Here is a 16043-nt window from a genome sequence, read left to right as displayed (position 1 = left end):
TGAGAGAAAGAACAGTAATTTCCTCTATCATCCCTGGCTTATTTCATAGCTCTGTAGTTAATGTCAGACAAAAAAACACACACCAGACAAGCAAGGCTCTTTCTCTGATGATTAGGCACCCACTTAGAAAAAGGCAAACCATGTTCCTGTGACTATTTGGCTATAAACAGAACAAAGCCCTCCAGCAGGAGGACCTGGAAATCTTCAGCTGATGGTGCTCAAATCTTTATGACAAGAGACCTCAGCATTACCAGCTACATTCACTAGCATCTGGGGATCTCCACTCACAAACAACAGTTAAGGATCTGCCCTCCCAATTATTTATGTTTGTTGTGATATGGTAACAACATGGTACATTCCTCTACCATCCCACTGCCTTACACTGATCTCTCAGATGTTGGGAAAGATGATGAAAGTCACAAGATGAAAGAAAAAGGAAAAGCGCAAAACAAGCTTACATAAAATATTCATATCTGGTAGCAATTACAAACAGAAAATAGGAAATAAAAATTCCTCATAAGCAGCAGCAATTATGCAATGTCCAAATTATCTATATGCAATTCCCTCCAGGAATTTTTCTCTGTAGATTTCTGTTGCTGGAATCTAAAAGTGAGACAGTCCTTTTGCCTTATATCTTTGGTTAATTTTGTTACTAAATATACATGTAGCCTGGTATGATGAGTTACTAGCAAAAGTAAAGCTCTATGCTTTATTTCTGCTCTCCACTAGAACCCGTAACAAACTTAGTAAAGCAAGATCACACCTCAGCTGTGAAAAACTTATAGATTGCAATAGCTTAATTATTGTACCTGTCTCTTAAGATGTTAAATATGCTCTTTTGTGCATTCATAAAATGCACTGTCCTCATTTTTTATTGTTTTTTTTTTCATTCTTACAGAGTTATAATGTTCTTCTTGTGATAAATCAAGTGATGCTGGCTGGAAATTGTTAAGCTGAATCACCTAAGTCTTTACAGAAAGTACATGTTTAAAATGTTGCTGTTGAAGGATAGGATGAGAGCACAATAACAACTTTGTCTAACAGCTTCTTACAGGTGTAAAGATATGTATCCTTTTCAAATAAAAAAGTGATGATCATATTGTTTTTCTGGGAATCTCCTTTAACATAAAAACATGTTTATTCCATTCTATTTATGCTTCTATAGTAAAACCTGATGTTCCCTAACTGGTAATAAATACTAGTTCTCATATGAGGAATGGTGGTGTATGTCCTAGAACATTGTTGTGGATTAAGATATGCAGAACCACTGGATTTTAATTTTATGTCAGTGCTACAAAACAAGATGTTCAGTTAGTTGCAAGCTGGAAAAGTTTGTTGAACTTTAGTACTAGTTTTATGAAAATAATAGTTCTGCCAAATTACAGAAAATCACAATTAATTTGCCTTATTTCTACTTTCACTCATTTTGATGTTCCCATGAAGAAGCCTCCTCTGATATGAAACATCAGTCCATAGAAAAAAAACACAAAAAATATTACCGTGGTGAACTTGCCCACTTTTGCCATCTGAGCACTTCATTCAGTCTTGGAAATCACTGTAGACTTGTTATGTTTCTAAGGCACCTTAATTACGTATGTACATTTGATATTGAAGAATGTTTTAATTTAAGCTAGCACACAAATATTCAGAAAAATTATCTGCCAGGATCAAGACTAATTGAACTGATATCTTCTGGGTTTTATCTGCAGCTTTGCTGAACAATTTTTCTTTTTCTTTAGAATGCTTTAATACAAAGCAAAAACATGCCTAGAGTCCCACAGAGGTGTTTTGACATTAGGCTTAATAAAGCATGAAGAACTCATTAATAAATAATGTTCTGCTAAGTTAACAAATAAAGCTGGATACATTGGCAACACCCAGAAGAACAGCATGCATGCAGCCAAGTAACTTAGTAAAATGCAATTGTGCCATTTCTTCAGTGTGTTTGGCAAAGCCAATCACAACACTGTGCAAATAAAAGCACTGCAGCGTATATGCAGGGACTTTCAATTATAATTTTACCTGACAATTTTTGTTTGCACTCTGTGCACTTGAAGAGTTGGTAAACAAGCATTCATGACAGTGACAAAGAGACATTTATATTTTGTTCAGCTTTGAGAGAGATCGCTCCTGCCTGGAGTTTCAAAGGAAAAGACCTCTTGTATTCATTGACTTACGCATCATGCCATTCCTGTGTCAAAGCTACAAGCCTGATACATTTTACTGCAGACACATTTGAATTAGAGCATTCAAGGCTGTGTCAATATTTCCATCTATCCTTTCTTTCCAAGGTTAAACATGCCGGCAAATTTTAAATCAAGGTCTGAGCAGAGCTTCTAGCAGCCTAGGGTCAGTGGCACAACTCCCATCAGCTTCAGCTACAGTAGGATTTCATGTTGGAAACCAGACCAGAATTGTGGCAACTTGATGGTCAGGATTCATTCTCTGTCCTCCATCATGACACCCTTCTCAGTTAAATGCCTAAGTTGGGAGATGGAGTCACCCTAAACTCCCACTGTACTCAATCAAGAGATGGATGTTTCCAGAATGCGATTCAGATCTGGGCTTCAGCTTAAAATGAGCAAGTTCTCAATTTAGAGATTCTGCTACAAGATTATGCTTCTAGGCAAAAAAACTCCTTAGTCCCTCCAATGAGGCCAAGTAACAGATTGCACAATTCAAGTTTGGGCCTGTGAGATTTACGCAGTATGTCAGGAGAGAAAAAAAGTAGAGAGAGAGAGAAAGACAGAAGAAAACGTTTACTTATTTTATTTTTAGCTTGTACTGGAGTTATGGTCATATTCTGAATAAAGGATTCATGAGATTTAGAAACAGGGACAAAGAATACAAATGCAGGTCTTCAGTTCTCCACTCCTTTTTTTAAGTACAGAAATTCCACATTCCTCTATGTTCACTGTTCTAAGTAATACAATTATCTTGGAATGAATATTGATTTAAAAGGAAAATATTTTATGCTAAATACTTACTGAAGAAATACACTCCAGCATATTTAGAATGCTTAGAAAAATGAGTTTCTATTTTACACCTGACTGAGCTGCCAGGCTCCAAGACTTACTGTGAATTAGAGAATCACATGAAGATACAATATCTTCTGAAAATGACATAATATCTCTTATGCATGTGATGCTGCAACTATTTAGGTGGTGCAAACTCATCTTTCCAGTGACATAAAAGTCTCTCTCTCTTTTTTTTTTTTTAACACAGAATTCAAATCCATGTCATTTTTTCAACTGAGAAACATCAAATTAATAAGACATAAGTTTTGAATTTTACAAAAAAGTGCAAAAGTAGAAAAGTTTTTCTTTTTTTTTTTTAACATCCAAAGATTTAAGTTATTCAGGCATCCAAAATACTAAATAAGTGTCTATGCTATGGAAAAGTGAGCAGAGGTAGAGAAAGTTTATGGTCAATTTATTTTTCATATTTTTTTTCCATTTAACAGTGAACACCATTGCCATCCATCATAAAATAAGAATACAAATACATGGACGTCAGTTAGTGAAAAATTAAGCAGTGAAATGTTTTAATGATTAAGGCGTAAAAATTATCTATTTGTAATTCTCTGGCTTCACAAACTCTGCTGTGTTGGAAAGTAGACTTGGTGTTGGGCACCTCTGAAATTGAGGGACATGTAGATTGTAGAATCCAAACCCAGTTGCTTTTTATTGTTATATTTACTTGGCTAGCACCAAATTTTAAATTCAAAAGGAGTTATTAAAGAACAACAACAACAAAGCAAAAATGAAAAAATAATATGGGCAGAGAAAATCAGAAATTGTTTTTAAAATTTTTCACTGTTCTGTCACATCTATATGTATATGTGTATCTATTTGCAAGACTATATGGACAGACCTGGAAAGTCTCAAATAGATTTACTCATCTATTTTTGATATCAGTGTTCCAGCTTCAGTAAAGCCTGTTTATTGAGTAACTCACCCAGGACATTTGGCTTGAAGGTCTGAATGAAGAACTGACTCAAAGTCCCCTAAATACTCAAAGTAGGCAAAATTTGGCTATGTTCTCAAGTGAGCAGCACCAGACTATTAAGAAACCTTCAGGATTTGGTCAATACCCAACAAAAATTTTGGATGCTACTTGGATATGAGATATGAACTGCAGGTACAAAACAAGAGTCACTTGAATATTCAGCATTCCATGGTGCATCATCACAGGATTTGAAGTGAAAATATTTCTTGCAAACAAAGATGCCTGTGAATCCTGAAATAATAAGTGGACATTAGGTAGTCTGGGTTCTTTTTTTTCCCTTCTTCAATCCCCTTATTTTCCCTCCATAATTTCAGTGGTAGGTTTCTGTATCTAAATCTTGTATTTACTTTAGTCATATCCATTCCTCTAAGATCATATCAATAACCTATAAACATACCTAAAGACATTGTCTTTAGTTCTCAAGGGCATTATTTTCATTCTAGGATAAAAGTGTTACAAGACATTGGACAGTAAAATGACTTTGTAATATTGTTTTCATTGTACTTACACAGTTTTAGAAGACTACATATACAAGCTGCTAAAAAAATAATAAATTAAAGGCCAATTTTTTAATAGTAAACTATGAGAGGACACGGCTAACATTTTTGAAGAAGCCAAACCAGATATTCACATAGCAATATGTGCATATACCATGCGATAGAATCACACAGTACATACAGCTGTAGAAGAAATTGCTGTATAGAAAAAAAAGCATTATTGCTGTTTCATTTCCATGCATATTAATCTATAAGGTGAAAAAAAATAGATAATTATATTTGTGCCACAGAGTACATGTCAGAACAATCAAAAACAGTAAGAAAAATAAAGATTTTTTTCCTCTTAGTTTACTTACTTAAACTTACAATGAAATATTTGTAAACAATGTGAGCAGTTTTTGTTTACTTGAAATAGTATTTAACACACTAAAAATAGTATTTGAGGCACTATACAACAGCTGTCAAAGCAGGTTTTTCAGGCTCATTAAGATTGCAGTTTTCTTGATCTCAAGCAAGATATCAGCATACTAATAAATGAGAGAAAATGCCACTCCCTCCCAGAACAGCAAGAGAGGACACAGTAAGTTTTTGATATTCTATAACATGCAGATTTTATAGCTGAGTTGGTTGAAGGTGACCACAGCTTTTTTTTAGAAATGAAGGAAAACAATGAAGCAGCTCATTAAATAAAAATTCCCCATAGAAACCAGTACTGTAAGGAAATGATAGAATCACCTAGGCTGGAAAAGACCTCCAAGATCATCCAGCCCAACCATCCACCTACCACCAATATTTCCCCACTTAACCATGTCACTTAATACAACAGCTAAACATTTCTTGAACAGCTCAAAGCACAGTGACTCCACCACCTCCCTGAGCCCATTCCTGTGCTGATCACTCTAACAGGGAAGAATTTTTTGTTAATATTCAACCTGAACCTCCCCTGGTACAACTTAAAACTATTCCCTCTCATCTTATTGCTAGTTATGTGGGAGAAGAGGCCAACACCCACCTTGCCACAGCCTCCTTTCAAGGATCTGTAGAGAGTGATAAGATCTCCCCTGAACCTTCTCTTCTCCAGACTAAACAATCCCCGTTCCCTCAAGTGCTCCTCATAAGACTTGTGCTCCAGATCCCTTACCAGCTTCGTTGCCCTTCTCTGAATGCACTCCAGGGCCTTGATGACTTTCTCATTCTGAGGGGCCGAAAACTAATGTTTACTTAAATCTCCTAGCAGAACAAGGCAGCTCTCATGTATGTAGAGAGCAAAACATTCCCACCTCAGCCACTGTCTTTTGAAGACTCCTGGATGTTTTTTTTTGTTTGTTTGTTTGTTTGTTTTTGCCAGAGGCTGACCTGGACTCTTCTGAGATTCCCTGAGGCTGAGAGGAGACAGGTAGATTCAAAAGTGGGTGCACTGGCCCTTTATTAATCAGAGGACCTGGGTTACACAAAAGGTTGATGAAAAGAAATTGTCAGATTTCAGAAGGTGTCCCTGTTCCCTTTTAGCTGATCTGACTGCAGTCAGAATTTATCATTATCCCTTATGGTCCTCATACTGAAATGGAAGAAATTCTGCATTGTTTCCATGCCTCCTCTAACAAGCTCTGTCTGTTAAGTACACATCTAGTAATATAAACATAATTTAGAAAAACAAATGCTTTTTTCATGATAGTAACAAGCATGGCATGGTTATACAAATACAAATTTAATTGGTATGTGCAATTTTACATCTTTTATTTTATTTCTACCAATAACTACATGTTCCTACAAATGCCTCACAACTGTGCACTGAGTTTTCTACACAGCTTTTAATGGAGAATATGTAAAATTGTTTTTATAAAGTGAGTGAAGCTGTGATAAGCAGTACAGCTGTCAAGCTAGTGAAGAGACTGCAAGGAAAGATTACCAGAAGGAAAATGTTCTAGGAAAATATTTCATTACAAGGCCCAAGTACTAGCCAATTAAGTTAATGGAGCTGCTGTTCATATATGCAAAACATATAGGGAACAAACAGCATGACCAGAGTTCTTCCCAAAGACATCTTCAATTTGAGTTAGAACTTCTCTGGCATGTCTCTACCCAAAATTAGGCATGAAAAACAAAAAGCTAATGACTTCTTGTTCTGCCAGGGAAAAGGTGCAAGTTGTCAGTGAACATTAACAGTTTTTCAGTTATTTCTCCTCCATAAAGATGTTCATAACTTTTTACTGATGTTTGGGAACATATTCAGAGACTTGATGCATCCTGGAATCAGGGAAATTTGAGGCCACAAGCATCATATTAATAGTATTCAGCTGTAGACTTGTGTGGGAGATACTTTACTAACAGATTTCATGCATGTTTTCACCTCTACTGGCCAGTTACTCCTTTTGATAGACAATTACTACTGTGACTTGGGCACTTCAGACGTTAGGGATGTTCATATGACCTCCTAGTAATTAAATCACCTTTCACCATCCTCCTACAAAGTATAAAAGGCTTAATGTTAGCAGATATACAGAACTGAAGAAAAAAATAATTTTTGTTACAAAGACTCTATGGTGTTTGCAGACCCTTAAAGCTCACTGCATATAGAGATACATTATGACTCTCCCAGGAGCCTTCTTTGCTTAGAAGGTTTTATACTGTTTCTTCTGGAGCCTGTCCATTTATGGAATATGGAAAAATAATTATGGATATCAAGAGATCCAAAATGATGGTACCTTTGAGAACACAATGAACTAACGCTCAAAGGCATATATCTAGGAGTCTTCCTAAACTGGTTTAGTGGATCATTTCTGTCTTTCAATCAGTGTTGCCTGGATCTCACCCAAATTGAGTCTGAGCCACATGCTCTTCTCCAGGAGCCACTTTCCCCTAGGCAGTGCAATGTCTTTGTGATAACTCTGGTTGCATCTGTGGAAAATGAGATATACACTTGGGTGTCATCTATAGCGCCTGCACAGCTTAAATCCTGTCTAAACACTCTTCAGAAAGCATTGAAAAGGGATGTAGAGAAAGAATTTATGGTCCTGTGGTCAGACAACAGGTGCAGAATATTAGGAATTAAAAACAGTTTTACCACTGATGTTTTTGGGTATTAGTGGAATGAGGTTTTGTGTCTGCAAGGTATATAATACCGGGACATATTCACTTGCCATTTAAAGAAAGAAGAAAGATAAATCAAACACTTCTTCATCAAACTCTGAAATTAAAGTTTCCTTACATATTAATACAAATACAGGAGTCTGAATTATTAACACTAGGAGTAGAATCATAGAATCATAGAATTGCTCAGGTTGGAAAAGACCTTAAAGATTGTCAAGTTCAACCGCAACCTAACCATACTACCCTAACTCAAAAAACCCTTTGCTAAATCATGTCCCTGAGCACCACATCCAAATGGTTTTTAAACACATTCAGGATGGTGACTCAACCATCTCCCTGGGGAGCCTATTCCAGTGCTTAACAACCCTTTCTGTAAAGAAGTTTTTCCTGATATCCACTGTAAACTTACCCCGATGCAACTTGAAGCCATTTCCCGTCATCCTGTCACCTGTCACCAGTAAGAAAAGACCAAATTTGCTCTTGCTGTAATCACCTCTCAGATATTGGAAGAGAGCAATAATGTCTCCCTCCTCTCTTCCCCAGGCTAAAGAGCCCCAGTTCCTGAAGTTGTTCCTCATAGGACATATTCTTCAAGCTCTTCACAAGCCTTGTTGCCCTTCTTTGGACTGCCCCAGCACCTCAATGTTCTTTCTGTACTGAGGTGCCCAAAACTGAACACAGTACTTGAAGTGAGGCCTCACCAGTGCCAAAAACAGTGGCAGGATTATTTTCCTAGTCCTGTTCACCACACCATTCCTGAAACAAGCCAGGATGTTTTTGCCTTCTTGACCACATGCTGCACAATACAAAACAAATTAAAGAATACTGTTCCATACTGCAATATTTGGGACATTCTTTATTTAACATTTAATTTTATGGTACAGAAGACATTACTGACAGAACAGCTTTACTTGATAATTTTCTTGTTTAGTAGAGCTGATGTATTAAAAATGTTAATGTACTAAATCTACATTTTTCTTGACTCATTTTTTCTTATTCCTTTCTCTTCTCTCTTATTCTTAACCTCTTTAAAGAAGAAATGATACAAAACAGAACTTATTTTTGACAGTCAATCAGAAAAATTTACTTTCCCTGACAATTTTCATGCTCTACAAGTTCGCCATCATAAACCACTTTGCATATATTAAGAAGGAGTATTATATTAGATGAGGCAATTTAAGTGTATCCCATTTCACTTGGTGAAATTAAGCAGCTTTGCATTATAACTAAGTTGAGCTAATGAGAATATGCTTGAAGCGTGTGTTACCTGGAACTGAAGTTAGCTAGTAATTCAATACTGCAACCCATGAGTTTGCAGAATGATGGCAAGAACCCTGCTGTGAGGGAGATAGGAAAATTATTATAATATGCATTCCTAAATTGAATGAGTATTTTGCTCAGCAGAGGCCTCTTGACTGCAAATAGTCTGAAATTACATCCTGCTGTTTAAAATACTTTTTTTTAAACTGAGTAAAAATGCCCACATTTTCTTAAATCAAATAATTTTCAAATCATATGTAACTAAAATTACTGAGAAAACAAAACAATGTACCCTTCATTTCCACTAGTAAAAGCAATTTGATACTGAAATTCTTGATAGAATGTCTCTAGAATTCGTGGTTTGATACTTTAATCCTAATTATTTAATTATCTGGGAAATTTTATCATATTTCCGTGTTATCATTTCACAACTGAAGTAAATTTGTTTACAACTTCCTTATTTTGTACAAGGAAAATTTGAATATAAACATTTCATCAAAATCAGCTAATGGGTATAACACTCAACGCACTAGTAGGCTAAAATATGCATATGTACAAATTTACATTTATATGCTGGCAACCCTGTCTCTCCACCTCAAAACAAAGTGGTTCTATTCTTAGCTGCTTTCTGGAAGATGTCTCTACCTTTTACCACTCCCTGAAATCTACCCAAGCATTACATGGGACTGTGGAACAAAACCATACTAAGGAACATATGAGTGGATGGGATGGATCAGCAGGGGACAGGGCTCAGCATTATCTCCAAGCCCTGCTTTTCTGACACAAATATAGGTTTAGTTTTTCTGATGGAACATAATGGGCTAGGAGAAAATGTAATTACTCTTGTGTGAAAGAGAGCTCTCAGGAGAGTCAACAAGCAAGGCAAAGGTGATGACAAGGACAGAGACATGGCTTAAATACCACCCCTTTTCTGGAACTCTGAACATCTTACATTGAATTTAGTCATGTTGCTTTGGATTAACATTCAGAATGGCCAACTTCTGAAGTGGTGGATATATAACTTCTGTTTTTTCACTTAACTAAATATAGCTAATAGCAGACATCTTTATACCACTCATTAGGTTGATCTCCCAAGACATGAAAGTGCAAAATTTACCTTCCCTGTGTAAAGGGACTCTACTCTCAGCCTCCAGGAGGTTGTTATAGCCTCAAGACTTAATCTATATGCATTAAGGGTAAGTTTTAAATCTGGGGTTATGACAAACAGTCCCACCTCATAAGCCTTAGTATATGTGTGTGTGTGTTTCTTAGCGCACAAAGTTTCTTTTAACTTAATAACCTTGGTACTCATATCAGCATAACTGTCGTTTGTTCATTTACACCAGAATCTTTGTAGGTTGGTCTTGCATTCTTGCAAAAAGAAAAAGCTAGCTGGTAACAGAATGTAAAATGGAAAATTTAGACAGTTGAAACACTATTGGATTTGCAGACAGTTAGAGAATTTAGGTCATTTATTTTTATTTACACTGTTCAAATGGACATATACTTTGCCTATTGAAGAAAGTTTTCTCTCCAGCCCACCACATAACTTTTGTAATATTTGTGGTAGCATGAACTACACAATCAGTGAAACTGAAGAGTAAACAATGTTTTTGCATAATTTGCCATCCAAATTTATGTACTCATATTAATGATTGTGCACTTTAGTTACAATGCTGTAAGTTAAAATGCTTACAATATTTCAACATTGCCTATCCTAATATTGCATGGTTCTGTCTACAATTGCACTGAGCTCACAGAACATATAATTTTGTACATTTGATATATTTAATAGTTCACGGAAATGTATATTGCTCAAATTCTTCAGAGAGAAGTGCAAAATACTTAGATACTACAGTGAAAGCACCTTACAAAACTAACATAGCTCTTCTTTATATGGGAATATTTGGAAACTTTTAGAACTCAGTTAAGCTTCTGTTTTTTACTGTGGTCTGTATTTTTATAACCATGTTCTTGGTCCTACTGAACTCCATTACAAAAACTCTCAGTAACTTCAATGGATTAAACAAAACTACATTATTACAATTTTTCCCTATTCAATCAGGAGTAGCAAATTGGTGCTAATGGGGAAACAATTCCTTTTAATGAGAGATATTTTTGTCTTTTATTTACTTTATAGAAAGAGCAAACATTAAAATGCACACAGAAATTCTTGCTAGATTGGCAGACATAAAGAGATTGATTAGAAAGCTATTATTCAGATGATATCACTAGAACTCCTCCACAAAAATGAGAGAGCAGTATTTAATCTATGTAGTCCTAATTGCATAATATTTGAGTGCCACCTGTTTTGGCCAGTGGAATTCCTGAAAACATTTTAATTGGTTGTGAAGATGATTTGTAGGGAAAAGGTTATATTTGTAAAACTAATTATTTAAAAAAACATCAACTCAAATAAGAAGCTGGTAAGAGAGAAAAACTGAAAAGACTTTTACCCCCTGATTCCCATATAGTGCAAATCTTGAAGAATATTCTGAGAAAGATGGAAAACAGATGGCAATCATAGGTAAAGTCAAGGTTACATGACTGTTCACTTTTCTTCTCTACAGTACATAGTGTTACCCACATCATTATAAACATTGCCTTTTTTTTTTTCTCCCCATAATGTTATGGTGCTAAAAGTCCTGATGTATCTTTATGATCTTGCTACATTTCTTGTCAGTTATGTGTCTGAGACATCACTTGATACACACACACACACACACACACACACACACACTGCACCACCCTTCTGAGCACATATCTGTTTGCACAATGGTTTCTTCAGTATTTTCAGTCGTACAAAATCATGTCATTAAATTGTTCTATTTGAGGGTGATTTCCTGCGTTAGCAGAGAGATGATAGAATCATACCATAGAATATGTGATATTTTAACTGAAATGAACAAATAGACAATGCATTTTATTAGAATCTCACAACTTCCAGGAAGTAGATAGTTGATATGAGGAAGTGCTTTTATTCTTTTCTACATCTTCAACGTTCCTTTGACTCCCATGTGACATCTAGAGCAACTAAGCACACATTTGGACAGAAGTCTAAAGAAGGGCTGTCTTGTGAGCATAGGTAAACAGAATCTCTTCTTCTCAGCTTTTGTCAGTGATAAATCAGATGAAAGTGATTGCCATGAACTAAATCCAAACTTAGAAGAAATATTGCAGAAATTATTTATGGTAATAAAGCTTGGGAGCATGGATAGAGCTTGTTCTTGTCTTCCAGCAAGTCATGCAGAAGACTGTAAGCTGGTTAAGCTCTCTCCCTAAATTTATTCAGTAGTAAAGCACAGTCTCAGGCATATATGTGATGTCAACCACCATTTTTTTTTATCTGTAGCTTTGTATAAGCAACAAATTAAAATATAGGCTGCACTAGTAATGGTTAAGTGAATCAGTCTTGAAACTTTTAAGGAGTATACTAACCTTTGTGTCCTTATGCACATTCAGAAAGTCCAGTACATCCACTTCCAAAAAGAATATTCAAGAGGAATTTAATTCATCTGTTCCAGTGTTCAGTCTCAAGAAGTCTTTAATGGTTACTGAAAAGAGCGAAGGCATGAAGCAACTCCAGATATGCAGGTGGAAAGATCAGACATGTCTGCTGAGATGGCATACAACTCTCTGAGCCTGTACAAAAAGAGAAGATTGCTTGTTATACATTTGAAAAAAAGAAAAAAAATACAGCAATCTTTCAGACTGAAAAGAAATTTTGTGTAGCAAGTCCCCACAGGTAGCTCTTGCCACCTCAAGGTTTTGCAAGTACTGTCTCAATATCATGTAAACATTGGCAGATGGGAATCTAGACCACAGGTTAGGGAGGAAGGGGAATAGGAAGGAAAATCACAACAAATGTGTTTCATAAGAGTAAGACATTCGCCCCCCCCCCTCCCCCCAAAACAAACAAACAAACAAACAAACAAAAACAAAACAAAACAAAACAAAACCACATTCTCAAAGACAGAAAATTGTAAATTACATATATTCTTAAGCAGGCTACAACTTCACTCACAAGAGGTAATGTACTATACTCTGTACTAGTACTCTCTTGCCTTTCGCTCTTGATGTTGACCAGAAATTTGTTTTATAACCATTTTGTAAATCACTGGGAAAATTGCTTTTACACTGAGAACAATGTCAGACCCATCTGGGGAAAATGTTAGCAGTGTTTAGTGAGAATTGTTTGACTATTCTTGCCTTTTTCCTTTTTTCTATATAAACTGTAGATATTTATAGTCTAACTATACCTCCATATTGAAGAAATGTGACACAAACGCAAGTGTGAATATGATATTTAATAGAAATCTTCTCCCTCGTCATCATCCAGTTCCCAATTTTAGGAACAAATACATCCACATTTTCTGATACAGTTAAGCACTCAAAATCCTAGATGTCAGTGTAAATTGCCAAGACATAAACTATGTAACTATTTTATTAATCTGAAATAAAACACTTCCAAGTAGAGAAGGATAATTAAATGAAAACTTTTCTACATAAACAGTAGGAAGTCTGAGCCATCTGCGTTCCTTACAATATGGTTGGAGCCTAAAAAGTGTAGATGCTTTTGAACACTTGAAAATATTTTTTTTGCATGTTTGGTGCCCCAACTGAAGAATGTAGAAATATGCAATGTGTATTTATAGAAATGTACAATGTAGAACTTGTAGAATCCAGTATAAGTCTAGGAAAACATGGCTTTAGAGCAGTTTACTTCTGACCACAGTTGACTGTATGAAACATGGCTTGCAGTGCTTTAGTTTTTGTGTCAGAAAACATTTATTCATTAATAATTTATCTGATAAATGGTTTCTGATTGAGATGTTTTTAAAATATAAATAAATCAATGGACAAAAAGTACCAGTTTATTATAATGATACAGTTCTTTCAGCTCCTGCATTATACTAAACAGTTCCCCAAAGCTTTCTTTTGATAGATGTTTCATAGAGTTCAACAAAAATAACTAGCAAAATGCATCTCAATTACTGCTCTGTGAAATCTTACCAATTTCATGAACAGCGTCTTTGACAGCTGATAGGCTGTCTCCAGAAAACAAAAACAAACTAATAAACAAACCAAACAAAAAACAAAACCACCACTGAAAAAAAACTACTGAAAAAAAAAAAAAAAAGACTTGTAAGCAAAGTATACGAGTTCTCCCAGGAAATAAGCTTAACAATCACATGAAAAATAGAAATGTACTCCTTTCTCAGATGTTTGGAAATCAGAAGCACGTCACTGATACATTCAGCTATGAGTTGTAGCATTAGATGCAAACATTTACCATTGCATGTATGTGTGACACAGACAATGAGGGAAAGAAATGGGATAAAACTTTTAGGAGAGAGCTCTCAAGAGCTCTTGTTTTATCACAAGTAAGTCATGCTCTAAATTGAAGAATTTTCAGATAAATTGATCACAAGAAACATAAAATGCATTTTAAGGGTCGTGCCTTGGCAGTCTTGCTTATTCTGAGAATTTAGAGATTATGGAGGGGGATTTTAAAATACTTTTAGAGGAAATCTTCATATGGACATTTCCCTTCTTTCCTATAAGTGTGACATATGAAGAAAGTACCTTACAATTTTTCCAAGGCATCAGTCAATCACCCTAAGAATAACATTGCTGAAAGTCTTACTATTAAGACTTTTAATCTGTAAATACAGAATGGACTTTTTTTTCTGTTAGACTCAAGGAGACTAGTCAATAATGTGTTGACAGTACATAGACTTATTTATAAAATGGATACTGTTCATTTTAAATGAATACACATATTCTGCCAAGAATAGATTGTTTTCAGATTTAGTAATAGTATATCTTTTCTGTTATGTGATGAAATCTCATATTGATTATAAACAGTAAGTTTTGGGAATGACAGATCTACCAATAAAGGACACATTACAATCTGCAGAATGCATGCAAATATCAATATATGTAATTATACATAATCACAAATGTCATCAATTTATTTATTGTAAACAATTTAAATGAAGATATCTGAAGGTAAAAATCAAATTAAGCTGTGGAATATTATTACTGATGCTTTTATTTATTATTTTCAGTGAACCCTTTGTGTTAATGAGAATACTTATCTTCTTCTAGTGACTGCACATTTTCAATCCCATTGTACCTAAGACTAGATAATTTGGCTGTGTATCCTTTCAGATTCATGCTCATAATACAAAGACTTCTCTAACATTAGGCCAAAGGGACATGTACACCCAATTTCTGGGTTTTCCCCCATGGCAGTAGGATTCATTTCAGCAAACACTGGCATAATTAATAAGTAAGTTGTGTAACTGATCCGATACATAAGTCTTATAGCTGTTTGTCTTATAGGCTAGATACATCCAGATATATTCAGAGGCTTCTTCATTAGGATAATATTTTAGGGATCAAATTGATTTATGTGCTCAAGACCTCATTTATTGACTTGATTTATGAATCACTACTTGGTGTCAGTTCACTGACTGTTCCCACTACCTCACCTTTTGAAGGAATCCTGTTGTTTCAACCCTAAAGAAACTTGGGTGTGGCCTTTGCCATAGATCTCCTGAGCGTCACTACCTACAGGGGATAGGGACTAGACCTTGTCAGGCTTGACACCTCCTGTTCTACATAGTTGTTCAAGCACAATCCAGTCACCTGTGCTCCTCACACTCTTCCATATGCCCTAACAAAACACCTACTACTTTTCCTCTATTCATTTAGTTGAAAGACAGGACAGGAGATGAACTGAACCTGAAGAGATGATTGGTATAGGTATATAATTCCTCTTTATTAAGAGACAAAACAGTCACTCAGTGATTTCAAAGCATTCCAAAAGCTTGTTGAATGCAAAGTGTGAGATACTGTCTCATTAAAAACTGTTCAAGAGGAGTTGTTTGCACTGCATAGATTTTTGCACTTAGGTGTGCTCTAGGTTGAGCTATTTCCTGCATCACAAGTCAAAAAAAAAAGCCCCTAAAAGTAAACTATATATATATTATGGTAAAATATGCAGTAAATGTATTGAGGCATTAGTCTAAACTAAGAGAATGGTATTATAATAATGTTGGTTTAAGAAGAAAAAAAAAAGAATAAAACACAAATGGGCTGTTTGTCTCAAAATACCTTGCAAAAGTGGTTTGTGTAACAGACAAACTTCACTTATACCTAAGTACAGTTCAAAGCATGACA

General features: G+C 35.3%; 1 protein-coding gene across 3 annotated transcripts in view; it reads right to left on the bottom strand.

The window, feature by feature from the left end:
• Positions 1–16043, bottom strand: part of HS3ST5 (heparan sulfate-glucosamine 3-sulfotransferase 5) — a 182315-nt gene that overhangs the window by 76053 nt on the left and 90219 nt on the right. For all 3 annotated transcript variants that reach the window (XM_090136699.1, XM_031611100.2, XM_090136700.1), the window contains exon 2: positions 12294–12497. The gene's annotated coding sequence lies outside the window, so the exon portion shown is untranslated. The remainder of the gene's footprint in view (positions 1–12293; positions 12498–16043) is intronic.

The sequence above is a fragment of the Phasianus colchicus genome, chromosome 2, assembly GCF_987193195.1.
Source record: "Phasianus colchicus chromosome 2, bPhaCol1.hap1.1, whole genome shotgun sequence".
In the NCBI taxonomy this organism is placed as follows: Eukaryota; Metazoa; Chordata; class Aves; order Galliformes; family Phasianidae; genus Phasianus; species Phasianus colchicus.
The sequence above is the reverse complement of the archived record's forward strand: the minus strand, read 5'-3'. Positions and strand labels throughout refer to the sequence as shown.